Source organism: Leptinotarsa decemlineata, unplaced genomic scaffold, assembly GCF_025532065.1.
Source record: "Leptinotarsa decemlineata unplaced genomic scaffold, Ldec_3_MD MMD2_tig00026314_RagTag_RagTag, whole genome shotgun sequence".
Taxonomy (NCBI): domain Eukaryota; kingdom Metazoa; phylum Arthropoda; class Insecta; order Coleoptera; family Chrysomelidae; genus Leptinotarsa; species Leptinotarsa decemlineata.
In genome coordinates this window covers 16,566,500-16,579,868 of record NW_027412684.1, presented here as the reverse complement: position 1 = coordinate 16,579,868, position 13,369 = coordinate 16,566,500, and positions in this window count along the sequence as shown.

Below are 13,369 nucleotides of genomic sequence, written 5' to 3'. Positions count from 1 at the left end.
AACCAACCAACCAACCAACCAACCAACCAACCAACCAACAAACAAACATACATTTTTGGCTGCACTTTAGTATTTGGGATAACGCCCACCAGGGAAGTGGCATATCAATCGAAAGGGGATGATGAGAAGAACACAATGGTATGGGTATTATCGCGAGGAAATAAGAGGAAAAAAATTTGAAAAATGTCTAAATTTTCTGACATGAACTAACCTAACCTAACCTAACCTAACCTAACCTAACCTAATCTAACCCAACCCAACCTAACCCAACCTAACTTAACCTGACCTAACCTAACCTAACCTAACCTAACCCAACCTAACCTAACCTAACCTAACCAAACCAAAATATATGTAATAGAATAATATGAATAAAAAATATTTTTTGTCATTTCCTCGCGATGAAACCCATACCATTGTGTTCCTCTCATCGTCCCCTTTCGATTGATATGCCACTCCCTCTGGTGGGCGTTATCCCAAATACTAAAGTCCTGCCCCATTTTTATATATTATATTGAAACATTATGTTACATTATTTCTGAAGATTTCTAATAGCATCACACAATGTTGACGCTCTATGCAATCTATGGAATCGACAGAATATTCATTTCCTGAATATTACTGATAAACGTGGCTCCCAGCCTAACAACACTGATGAAACCCATGACGAGTCGAAACAGGGCGGTCTGAATCACGAATGCTTTGTTTTTTGGGGACTGGTTTCAACAGGAATATGCTATTGCTGAAAGATCAGGAGATTTATTGAAACTAAAAAATTCGGAAATATTACTTTTTTGAAGCATTAAATTTAAGACGAACTTGCAAAAAACCGAAAACTACTTCCAAGAAAATTAGTTCCTTGCATTCTGTTATAAATCATGCCGGAACAGTCCCAACTAGTACAATATTTGTTTTATCGCCTCTCTCTTAAGAAATGTCTTATCTTTCTAATTAACTTGATGGGCTTTGGGATTAACGGTTTTCCGATCTCGAGAACACTCGGCCATAAATAAAACATGAGGATATATTGCTAGCTGCATTGGAAACCAATTCAAGAACGCTAAAATCTTGTTTTCACATACTCGCTGAATTGGGGAAATTGCGAAAAATGATGATGTGCGATAATGTTTGAAGTGCTAATAGTTCTTTCTGAATCGCAACCCTCTTATTTGTCTCTTAATTGTTTTCTTGCTTACAGTTGAAATAGTTTTATTGCTTCACCAAACTTGGGTGTAGGTGTAAATAATTTCTCAGACATTAGGGATTTTGTTATGAACCAGATTCAGATCGTTGAAATTGAATATTAAATAGTTTCTTCTTGTCAACTTCAAACGTTTCTATACAGTGCATTTCTAATGTCACCCCCTTTTATTTTTTGAACGGGTCAACTCAAAAAATTGAAATTTGGGATGATTAAATTAATGCATGAATACTTTATTTTGAAGTGAAATTGACAGATGAAACTTCGAAGATGGCGACTGGGCGCAATCAACTACATAATATGAGGTAATGAGCTTGAGGTCAGTTCAGAAGATGCTCGATATTTCATGCCGAACATTTTCGAACACAGTAACGCCAATATCTCTACAAATCTTTATTATTCTCTGCCGTATATCCAATATTGAAGCGTACTCAGTTTCGTACACCTTTCGCTTCAAATAGCCCCATACAAAAAAGTCCAAAGGTGTCAAATGTAGTGAGCGGGCTGGTCATTCTGAAGGACCTCGACAGCCAATCCGAAGTAGTATCCAAATAGTTGCTTACTTTTCTGAAGTAATGTGGTGGTGCTCCATCTTGTGGGAATACAATATCCATATCGAATTTATTAGGATTCGCTTCGACGATTTCAGTGATGAGAGAGTCAACAGTAGTTTCCAGCATATTCAAATCATAAATCTATAGAGCAGGTCAGTCATATTAAATACTTAGGACTTACAATTGACCAAAAACTGACTTGGGAACTACATGCAGAAAATCTTACCTCAAAAATGAGTAGCTTGTGTTTTGTAATGAGACAGTTACGGGAAACTGTTTCATTGCAGGTACTCAAACTGACATATTTTGCACTCATACAGTCTGCAATGTCTTATGGGCTGGCCTTTTGGGGAAATTCCGTCCATATGACAAAAGTATTCACTATGCAAAAAAGGATAATAAGATGTATGGCAGGTCTACGTCACAGAGAATCCTGTAGAAATACCTTCACTGAACTGGCACTCTCAACATTGCCTTCACTGTATATATTAATCATAACAATGAATATCAAGAAAAATGAATCAAGCTACATTAAAAATAACATGATACATAAACATCACACTCAGAATGGTAATGAACTGCGACTACCCTACTTTCGACTGGCTCTTGGTCAGGGATCCTCAAGTTATCAAGGTATCATCTGCTATAATACAGCACTTCAACTATTTGGAAACACATGTAATTTCACAAGCAGGAACGAAAGGTACGTATATGTTTGTAGGAATATGAAAAAAAGTTACTCACGCACTGCACAAAATTCGCAAAATAAATATTAGAGACGTTAATTACTGCCGTAGACGCCGAAACACCAACGAGCCGTAAATTAAATGCGATTAAAAATGTACTAAACCAAAAATTATTTTCGTTCGTAACAACTTCACCCTTTCAAGGCAAGTTTCGAATATAAACTGAAGCTTTATATTTAATGAATAAACACCTCAAGAACCTCCGCCTATGATTTTACGAGTTTTACGACCGTTTTATGACTTGGGCCCTCATTTTGTGCTATCGACAAATTATGAACGGACTATAGGTACCTGTCACAACTTACCTCGATGATAGGAGAATTGTGACAGAAGTAGTAATCTCTGAATTTGTTGATTTTCTCAGAAACCAAAATACTTTGATTGCTTTTGATAATTGTTTTGCAAAGTGAAGGAATGGTGCTACATTAATTCACGTAGATCATGACTGAGAAATGTTTCTTGGGCAAGATATGTCCCTTGAAGTAAAAATTGTTGTTGGTTGGAAACGAAACATTCGAGGAAAGCAAATTATTTAAGAAATTCGGCCGGTACAGTACGAAACTGCAGTAAGTTAGTTACAAATACAACTGGTAAAAAATCAGAAAAACTGCGAGAGTTTTATTTCTCATTTTTCAAGGCAGACTATAGTTTCTGGAGAATCAAAATTCTGACACCACTGTCTTGTTCGATAGGAAATGCCAGTGGGATTCCATTACGTATGCTTTTTTAAATTATAAATGAACCATGAAAACTGTATGATTGGGGCATACGTGTCGAAAATATTCTGAACGATCAAATATGTTTGGAATATTGATGGACGAAATCTCCTTAAATTATTCCGCGGATGAAGTGATATGAATATTACATGACACGGATTTGGATGTATTGTACGTCTGTTATATTGAGATTAATGATGGATGGTCTGGCTGGAATAATGATGTTATTATATGGGTGAAATTTTTAATGCATTGTGAAATCACTCGGTCCTTATTTTCAGTGCTTCGAAGGTAGATAGAGAACAATAACTGCCAATAACATACACTTACTGATATATAGAAAATATAGGGCGATTCAAAAGTACTTTGACAAACTTCAGGAGGTGATTCCTCACAATATTCCAATATGAATTGTTCAAATAAATTTGAAACGGAAACGCTTCGTTTCCAAGATACAAGATGTTGAAGTTTTATTTTTATTTTCGTTTTTTTCAAATAACTTTTGAAATACTGAACTTAATTAAACGAAACTTGGTAATAGGAGGTTTTTGAGGTGTCGAATTCGAACCTGATGTTCTTATTGCTCTTACTCGTAGGGGGCGCCACCTACACGTCTTTTTCTTTTTCAAAGATTCATAACTTTTTTGGGCGTACTTCTAGAACATTTTTCAGTAAAAAAATCGATTCCTCTTTCATATCTACGTAAATAAGCTACCCTTGTTACTAGTCGCTGTAAGCAACCGTTTTCTAAATATTTGGACTTCAAGTCGATTATTTGATAATCGATGCATGTTGAAGTTATTGCGAATATTTTGCATTTTTCACAAGAATGCTTTGGAAATAAAATAAATAGCCGATATGCATTTTGTTTATGGCCTTGCGGATGGCAATGCGCGCGAAGCAAGACGTATTTACCAGGAGTGATTTCCTAATCGAGTACTGCCTTCAGCTCCAACATTTGCTAGTCTCCACCATCGTTTGGCAAAAACAGGTAGCGTTAAGAGGGCAGCTGATATTATTGGAAGACCACGAGCAGTCCGAACCCCAGAATTGGAAGAAGCTGTTTTGAACGCTCTTGAGGAGAATCCAGAAACAAGCACAAGAGTAATTGCTGAAGCTGTCAATTCTACTCAGTCCACAGTTTGGAGAATTATCCACGATCAACAGTTTTATCCATACCATATTCAAAGGGTACAAGCTCTTTTGCCACGAGACTTTCCCCAACGCATTACTATGTGTCAATGGTTTTTGAGAAAATTGGCTGGAAATCCTCAATATTTAAGATATGTACTCTTCAGGGACGAGGCAAACTTCTCCCGAAATGCTATCACAAACTTTCATAACAACCATGTTTGGGCTCTCGAAAATCCGCACGCAGTTAGTGAAAGGCATTATCAGTATCAATTTTCTGTAAATGTATGGGCGGCAATAATTGATAATTACTTGATAGGTCCTTTCTTTCTTCCGCTCCGACTGAATGGCGCAACTTACAGACACTTTTTAGAAAATGAATTGCCGGGACTACTTCAGAATGTACCATTAGAAATTCGTATTCGAATATGGTTTATGCATGTTGGGGCTCCGGCCCATATTAGCGTTGTAGCCAGGGAATTCCTCAACACAGTCTATCCTAATCGATGGATCGGTAGGGGTGTAGAAGAACTTAACCAGGCGTGGGCACCAAGGTCCCCAGATCTAAACCCGATAGATTTTTATTTTTGGGGACATTTGAAGTCACTAATTTATAAGACTCCAGTAGTGAACGAGGAAGATCTAAGAAACCGAATAGTAGACGCCTGTGAAACAATAAGAAACACACCAATAATTTTTGAGCGGGTACGAGATTCAATGACTAGACGACTGACAGCCTGTATCTTCGCTGAAGGTGGACACTTCCAACAATTTATTTGAATACAATTTAGTTTCGTTTATTTTAGTTTATTCTACATATTTAAAATTTCCTGAAATGAAATGTTGACATTTCTTGCAAATTTTATTAAAACAAATACTGATTATGCACCCTTGATACAAAAATAACTACTTCGCTTAAGGATGTCATAAAAGAACGTACCCAACAGTAATTACCTCTTCAAACGAGTAAAACGTCAAATTCATTTCCAAAGCATTCTTGTATGAAAAATGCAAAATATTCGTAATAACTTCAACATGCATCGATTATCAAATAATCGACTTGAAGTTTTCAAGTCCAAATATTTAGAAAACGGTTGCTTACAGCGACTAGTAACAAGGGTTGTATTTACGTAGATATGATAGAGGAATCGATTTTTTTACTGAAAAATGTGCTAGGAGTACGCCCAAAAAAGTTATGAATTTTTAAAAAAGGAAAAGACGGGTAGGTGGCGCCCCCTACGAGTAAGAGCAATAAGAACATCAGGTTCGAATTCGACACCTCAAAAACCTCCTATTACCAAGTTTCGTTCAATTAAGTTCAGTATTTCAAAAGTTATTTGAAAAAAACGAAAATAAAAATAAAACTTCAACATCCTGTATCTTGGAAACAAAGCGTTTCCGGACATTTATTTATTTGGACAATTCATATTAGAATATTGTGAGGAATCACCTCCTGAAGTTTGTCAAAGTATTTTTGAATCACCCTGTATGTACCTATATCTAAGTATCGAATTGAAAAAATTGAATATACTATACTATACCATTCTATACTATACTATACTATACTATACTATACTATACTATACTATACTATACTATACTATACTATACTATACTATACCATACTATACTATACTATACTATACTATACTATACTATACTATACTATACTATACTATACTATACTATACTATACTATTCACACTAAATCACGTTCTGAGCCTATGATAGGAATAAAATCAGGATAGTAGAAGACAACGAAAAATGTGAGAAATGAGTTATAATTGATATAAATATTATACTCAGTGTGAGTATATTTCAAATATAAATTCATCTGGTCTTGTGTCAGAAGAAATTAGATATTTTACTATACTTCAGCAGATTCTCTATAGATTTATCTTTTATTTTTTCAGATTGTCGAAGGTTATAAACCCAAAAACCACTATTAAATATTGAGTCCCCAAGAAAAATGTCGTTTAAATGGTATTAAATTCATTTTGTACGTTTTGAAGTGCTTCTTCGACATGAACGTTAGTGTACAGATTTTCTACGCCCAAACTGATTCATTGATCTTGTTCTATGACTTTTGTTGCCTTCAGAATATATTTTCATTTTATTCATTCTTTCATAGATTCTGAATCTTTTTACACGTTTTTAGACAGTGAAAGTTTGAACTTGTTACATCCCATCGACTACAAAAATTGAATGACAATGATACATATTGAAGAAGTTTTTCTGTCTTTTTTCATTAAGTTTGACATTCCTGATGATCACTTCCAAAAGTAACATATTTTATTTATTTGTGTAGCAATAGCCATATCAATTCAAAAAAAGAAATAAATTGTTCAAAAGTCGGACCCGCTCCTATGCCATTTCCCCAGTTACCTCTATCACGACACCGATGAGAGTTCCTTTCCCGAAGTTTCCTCAAACTTTTCCGAGCCGTATAATGTTTATAGGTAAAATAAAAATATAAAGATGTTTTATTCAGACTCCTAATTACTTTTAAATGTTCTTCACAATAAAGAGTTGGTAAACTGCGAAAGCAGTTCCGAAGTAAAGACAGCGGCGTTAATTTTTATGCGATTGTAAGTCTCTCGAAAAGTTGGAAACAAACTTCACAAATAACGAGTGGAAAGGAGCAGTCGGGCGGATTTCGATTTCAGCAGTAGTTGTAATTTCAAGCTACGGGGTTGTTACAACAACGGTGATGAAATTCTTCGATGAATAGAATTTCTCCTATCAGAAAATGATTGATCATTTGTAACAAAACTTGTCTGTTTCTTTCATGGGGAATTGTTACATAACTATAAGAGTTTTCACGTGCTAGATGCAAAGAAAAGAGAGAGAGAGAGATAGCGGCGTTAATTTTTATGCGATTGTAAGTTTCTCGAAAAGTTGGAAACGGAAAATCTCCAAGAAATCTTAGGGGAAAGCTGTTATACACAACCACTCATCTCATTCTTAACCGACATAAAGATATTACATAAATTGTAAACAACTTTTGTAAAATACTATGTCAACCGCTAATAACCTTGATGGTTGATGCGGATATTTTGTAAATAAAAAAAAAACTTCACTAATAACGAGTGGAAAGAAGTAGTCGGGCGGATTTCGATTTTAGCAGTAGTTGTAATTTCAAGCTACGGGGTTGTTACAACAACGGTGATGAAATTCTTCGATGAATAGAATTGCTCCGATCAAAAAATGATTGATCGTTTGTAACAAAACTTGTCTGTTTCTTTCATGGGGAATTGTTACATAACTATAAGAATTTTCACGTGCTAGATGCAAAGAAAAGCGAGAGAGAGACAAGAAATATGTCAATGACATATGCCTTAGAATTCAGGTAAAAATAAGTTAGTCTATGATGAACCATGGAACAAACTAGAACAGATTTGGTGCAAGTGTGATTAGAGACAACAGCTGTTACAGTGTGTCTACTAGTGAGAAAAATACAAAGTCAAATTTACCTAAAAACATGAAAAATTTCATCTAAATCCGTTCAGTTGTTTAGGGTGAAACATACATACATACATTCTCACAAACTTTCGAATTTAAAATATTAGTATAGATTTTCATCAATATCAAGCAAAAAGGCAATTATTTCGCTGGGTTGTTTTATGTCATCTCATCTCATCTAATATACATAAATAAATTACGTGTCACGTTGTTTGTCCGCGATGGACTCCTAAACTTCTCAACCGATTTCAATCAAATTTGCACACCGTATGCAGTTTGATCCAATTTGAAAGATAGGATAGCTTACTTCCTAATTAATAGTCGTGATATTATTTTATTGCAAATTATCTGTATATTATTTGACATTCACAATTCGTTAACTCCAAACGATTTTAACAGATGGCGATATCTGTTGACTTAATTGAGTACGTACTCAATAGATGGCGCTGCTATGTTAAGCCTACAAACGTATCATACGAGCTACAATGTTGCCGAAATTAATTTCCATACCAGGCGATCTGATGTCTTTTAAATCAATCGATACTGTTGTTGATGAAAATGGAAGTGTAGATTTTCCAATTGAATTTTTAAATTTACTAGATATACCCTGAATGCCACCACATTATCTTCGAATGAAGATTGGTTTCCCTATTATTCTCCTACGTAATTTGAATCCACCTCAATTATGCAATGGTATGCGTTTGGTCATCAAAAAGATCAACGGAAATATTCTTGAAGCAACCATTTTAACTGGTAAGTTTAAAGGAAAAGTGGTCCTGTTGCTACATATTCCGATGATACCGTCAGATTCTACCATACCCTTCAGAAGGCTACAGTTTCCAATTCGTTTAGCTTTTGCCATGTCTATAAATAAGTATCGAGGCCAAACAATGTGCATTTGTTGTTTAGATTTGGAAAATCCATGTTTTTCTCATTGTATTAGCTAAAAATATTGTGCATCGATTAGTTCTAAATTAAATTGAAATTGAAAGTATTTATAATTCAAAATAATAGGTAAATATCATTGTTGAAGATTTAAGACTATCTGCCCTACCTAACTCATTCATAAGTTTAAGTGTCACATGTTATTTATTAACAACTTTGTAACATTTCTTACAAAATTAAATAAAAATAATAATAAATTTTAAAATTAATTCGTTTGTATTGATTTTTGCTTAATATAAATTGTACGAAAATTTTAATCAATCGTGTTCAAAGTCCTTCCTCTTCAAATCCAAATCCAGTGGATTTTTATACCAGCTATAAAGTTTCCGTCTTTGTTCGTAAATAATAATTTCTTTGTACGAAGGGGTTACGGTAGTAGAAAATCTGTCATGGAGGTCGCCATATTTTTTCACAAATGCCACCCACCTATGTAAAAAAGCATGGTGGTCCCTGTGACTGATGTTCTCCTACCGTTCCTCTTAAATAGTTTACTACAATGTAATATAACAAACCTTAGCCACAGCAACGCTTGGCCGAGTCTGCTAGTTGTAATATAAAATACATTTCCAGGAATAATTTTTTAGACAAATTTTTTTAGTCAAAATTTCATTTGAATTATAGAACATTCTATGACCTTCTTTAACAACATGGTTGCTGAGAGCACTTATCTCAGGGTGTAATCTACTTTTGTGGGAAGCAATCCGATCTTTGAGTAGTCCACCTCTACAGTTCTACTTCTACATGGTATTGAGTAAACTGATAATTTAATTAGTAAAAGAGCGTTGGATAGAAAATTGAGTTGCTTATCGAACTAGCTATCACAAGATCCCTGTTTCTTTTTGAAAAAACAAGTGACTGGCGATCTTTCGGCAACGAGTGATGCCAGAGTTATATTTTGTTTGTTTGACTTGTTACGTCCGCACTGTATATTGAGATAAATAACTCAGAACTTATAAGAATATAGAGAGAGGTCGATAACGATTTTCTATCATTGGATGATTATGCTTTATTGAGATCATAGTTTATATTAGATATCGAGAATTTCAAGTATAACTTATTTACAAAAATTCGCTCACGACAATGTATTGAATTAGTCAAAATTATGGTATGTATTTTTTAAGACTTATATATTTCATTTAATCGATAAAAGTGATTTCTCGCTACAATTCAAAATCATAAACTGATCAACCCTGGATTTGGTTGTCTTCTGAAAAGTAGTTGTCGAATCATAAGATTTATGGACCACAGTTCAAGAAAATATGAATGTTATGATAATGATGGTACATTTAACATATTGAAGAATAAAATCTGGCGTCGTTATGGTAATATTGTTAATGAGGCTTTGAGATAAATGAGTTACAAATACAATTTTAATTTTGTTTTTGTATAATCTGTTCAAAAAACTGTTTAAATCTGTTTTTCCGTTAACCAGCTGTCGCACCCCTACGAACGACAACCCTCAGAAGTCGAAACTTCTGCGGGCTAAGGATTAACAAGGTCTTACCTTTTAACAAAAAATTGTTCCATTCACCTGACGATAAGAAAATGAAAAAGAATAGAATGGATATGTTTCAAATTCACCTTCAATCGAATCACATGTTTCTTCCAAACGATTAAATGGGAAAAACACTCCAAAAAGACTTTATTAAATATCCCGTCGCGAAGACTCCGTCCAATATACGTCCCGGCTATCCATAATAAAGCGAGATGTCCCGAAATTGTTCAAAGAGAATCGAAACCAATATTCTTTGCATGGCAACTTTTATGTTCGTAACTCGATATGGAAAATACCTTCCTTTCAGGTCACTTCGGTCATTTTGAGATGTATTCCAGCCGGTTCACGTCTTCCGAAAGACACTTTTCAATAATACTACAGTAGATCGCCATATTATATGGTGTTCACTGAATTCTTTCATCTAGAAGTAATATTTGGAAGAGGTATTTCTAAGAGAGCTATTCGGAGACATGAAAACAACATATGTAACCCTACAGGTTGTATGGAAACACTAATTTTCGAAAGAGATAGATGTACAATTTTTTAGGGTACCGTAGAAGAAAACAAAGGAAAAATAAGAATGAAGGGTAACGAGAAGATGATAAAGGAAAAAAACTGCAATTTATGGAAAGTTATTGAATATTGTTTTTCTCATTACTAACAGAACACTTGAAAAATTCTGAAGAAATAATTCAAGATTCGATAAATTGTCAACGTTCGTTTTGTTAGGTTATATCAGTCATCTTTGTGAGCGCAAATACAATTGAGGTTATGATCTTTGTGATTATATGCGCAGGAATAATTGTTTTGTTTGAAGGTGGTTGACAATGTTTAGTGGTGTATTTCATCAGGTCGAACTTCCGAAGATGGGGACTTGAAAGATAGAACAAACTCATCAATACAAGTAGTCATGGAATTACTAGGATGTTGTGTACGAAGCTGCTACTTCCAACTGAAGGACGAATTCTTTACGCAAGATGAGGGACTGCTAATGGGATCGCCACTTTCAAAGGTTATAATCAATGGTGGTTTGAAACTCTGGCCATTGAAGAAGCCCACAAGAAGCCCCGAGTCTGGTTGAGATACGTAGACGACACCTTCATGATATGGAATCATGGGAATGCAGAACTAGACACTTTTCTGAAGCACATCAACAACGTAAGTCCCTCCATCACTTTCACAATGGAGAAGGAAGTCCATAACGAATTGCTTTTCTTAGACTTATTGGTGAAGAGGACAGACACTGAATGGGAAACATCTGTATGTCGAAAACCCACTCACATAGAACAGTATCTGAACCAGATATCCAACCACCGTCAATCGACTGAGAGAGGAATCATCAAGACTCTACTAGACCGTGCCTTCGGGCTCTGTGATACAAAGGAAGGTCTCGAAAAAGAACTAGGCATCATCAAAAATTACCTTCAACGGAATGGTTATTTCAGAGTGATGGTAAAACAGGCTTTAGCTAGAAGACAGCAAGAGCTCCACAAGGAAGAGAAGCCGCCGCAACCAGTACTTGTACTTCCCTACATCAGAGGATTATCGGAAAGGATAAGAAGGATTGGGTCCAAGTATAACATCAGAACCTGCTTCAGATCTGGGAACACTATGCGTAGCAGCCTCACGAAAACCAGGCTACCAAACGCGGACTGCGATTCCAAGAATTGCATTGCGAGTGCGGAGAATCATACATCGGTGAAACTAAGAGGCCATTGAAAGTTCGCATTGCTAAGCACAAGAAACACACACAGCGAGGAGAAACCAGCAAATCCGGAATAGCAGAGCATGTTTGGACTCATCAACATAATATCAAGTGGGCTCAAGCTGAAATCATCCACAAAGAGGAACACTGGTTTAGGAGAACATTCAAAGAAGCCGCGTATATGTTGTCCAACAACGCATTCAGTCAAGCGAGCATAGAGATACGTAACATATGGAAACCTCTAATCAAGCGAAAAACGACCAACTCCCGCCAAACGGTCATCTGCCGCTAAAATCAATGAAGCGGGAAGAGGAAAGAGGAGATACGTGAAAGCACTCGAATGACCTATAAATAGTCAGATCTCAGAGGAATAAGTCCAGTTATCGATCATGAAAAACTACTACAAAAGCTTTACAACTATGGAGTTCGAGGCAAAGCTTATGACTGAATTTCTACATTCATACAAAATAGGCAACAATATGTGAGCATTCGATTTGAAGAGAACGGTAAAATAAATAATATCAATTCGGATCCATTAAACTGTCTCACTGGCGTAGCACAGGGGTCGGCGTTGGGTCCAATTTTATTTATATTATATATCAATGAAATCGATAAAGTAACTGATGAAGCATTTTTTGTCACTTACGCTGATGACACATCCTTATTGATTTCTGAAAAGAACGATTATATTCTCAGCTCAAGATGTGCCAATGTTGTGGAAGCCATATCAGGTTGGTGCGGGTCCAATGACCTGTTCTTCAATCATGAAAAAACACAATTAATTCGCTTTCATCATCGGCAAAAAATTTGATCGCGAATTGAGATAAAAGTTAATGACTCACTTGTCAAAAACTGTGAAAAGACGACGTTCCTTGGAATCATTATAGATGAGAACCTCGACTGGAAGAGTCACTGTCGAAGCATCATAAGCAAAATGAATTCTCTTGGATATATGTTCAGAAGTCTAAGACCAGTACTAAAAAGTACTCAAATACTATAGTTAGTTAGTTTATAGTTTGATCTTCCTCTTTGAAGATGATCACTTGGTGATCGAAACACGTGTCGAGGTGTTGAAAATAACGATTTGGTGTTGGGAAAAAACTCCAGTAATATTCATTACTACACCAAAGGTTCCAAACAGTGTATCATAAGTAAATGATATTTGATATAGTGAAAACTACCATGTATGTAATAGGTTTGTTATGGTTCTACGAAATTCAAGTTCTAGGACGTCAGGATTATGCGCAATTGATTGGTTGGTTAATTGAGGATAAGTTCGGATTGATGGATCCTCTCTTCTGGTTTCGACTGCGAAATGATTCTAAACTTGATTTGAAAGGGTTATATTTTTAGGAGTGATTAATTTTTTGGGAAAGAAAGTTTTTGGCTTTCTACTACTCCATCTGATACAAATAGG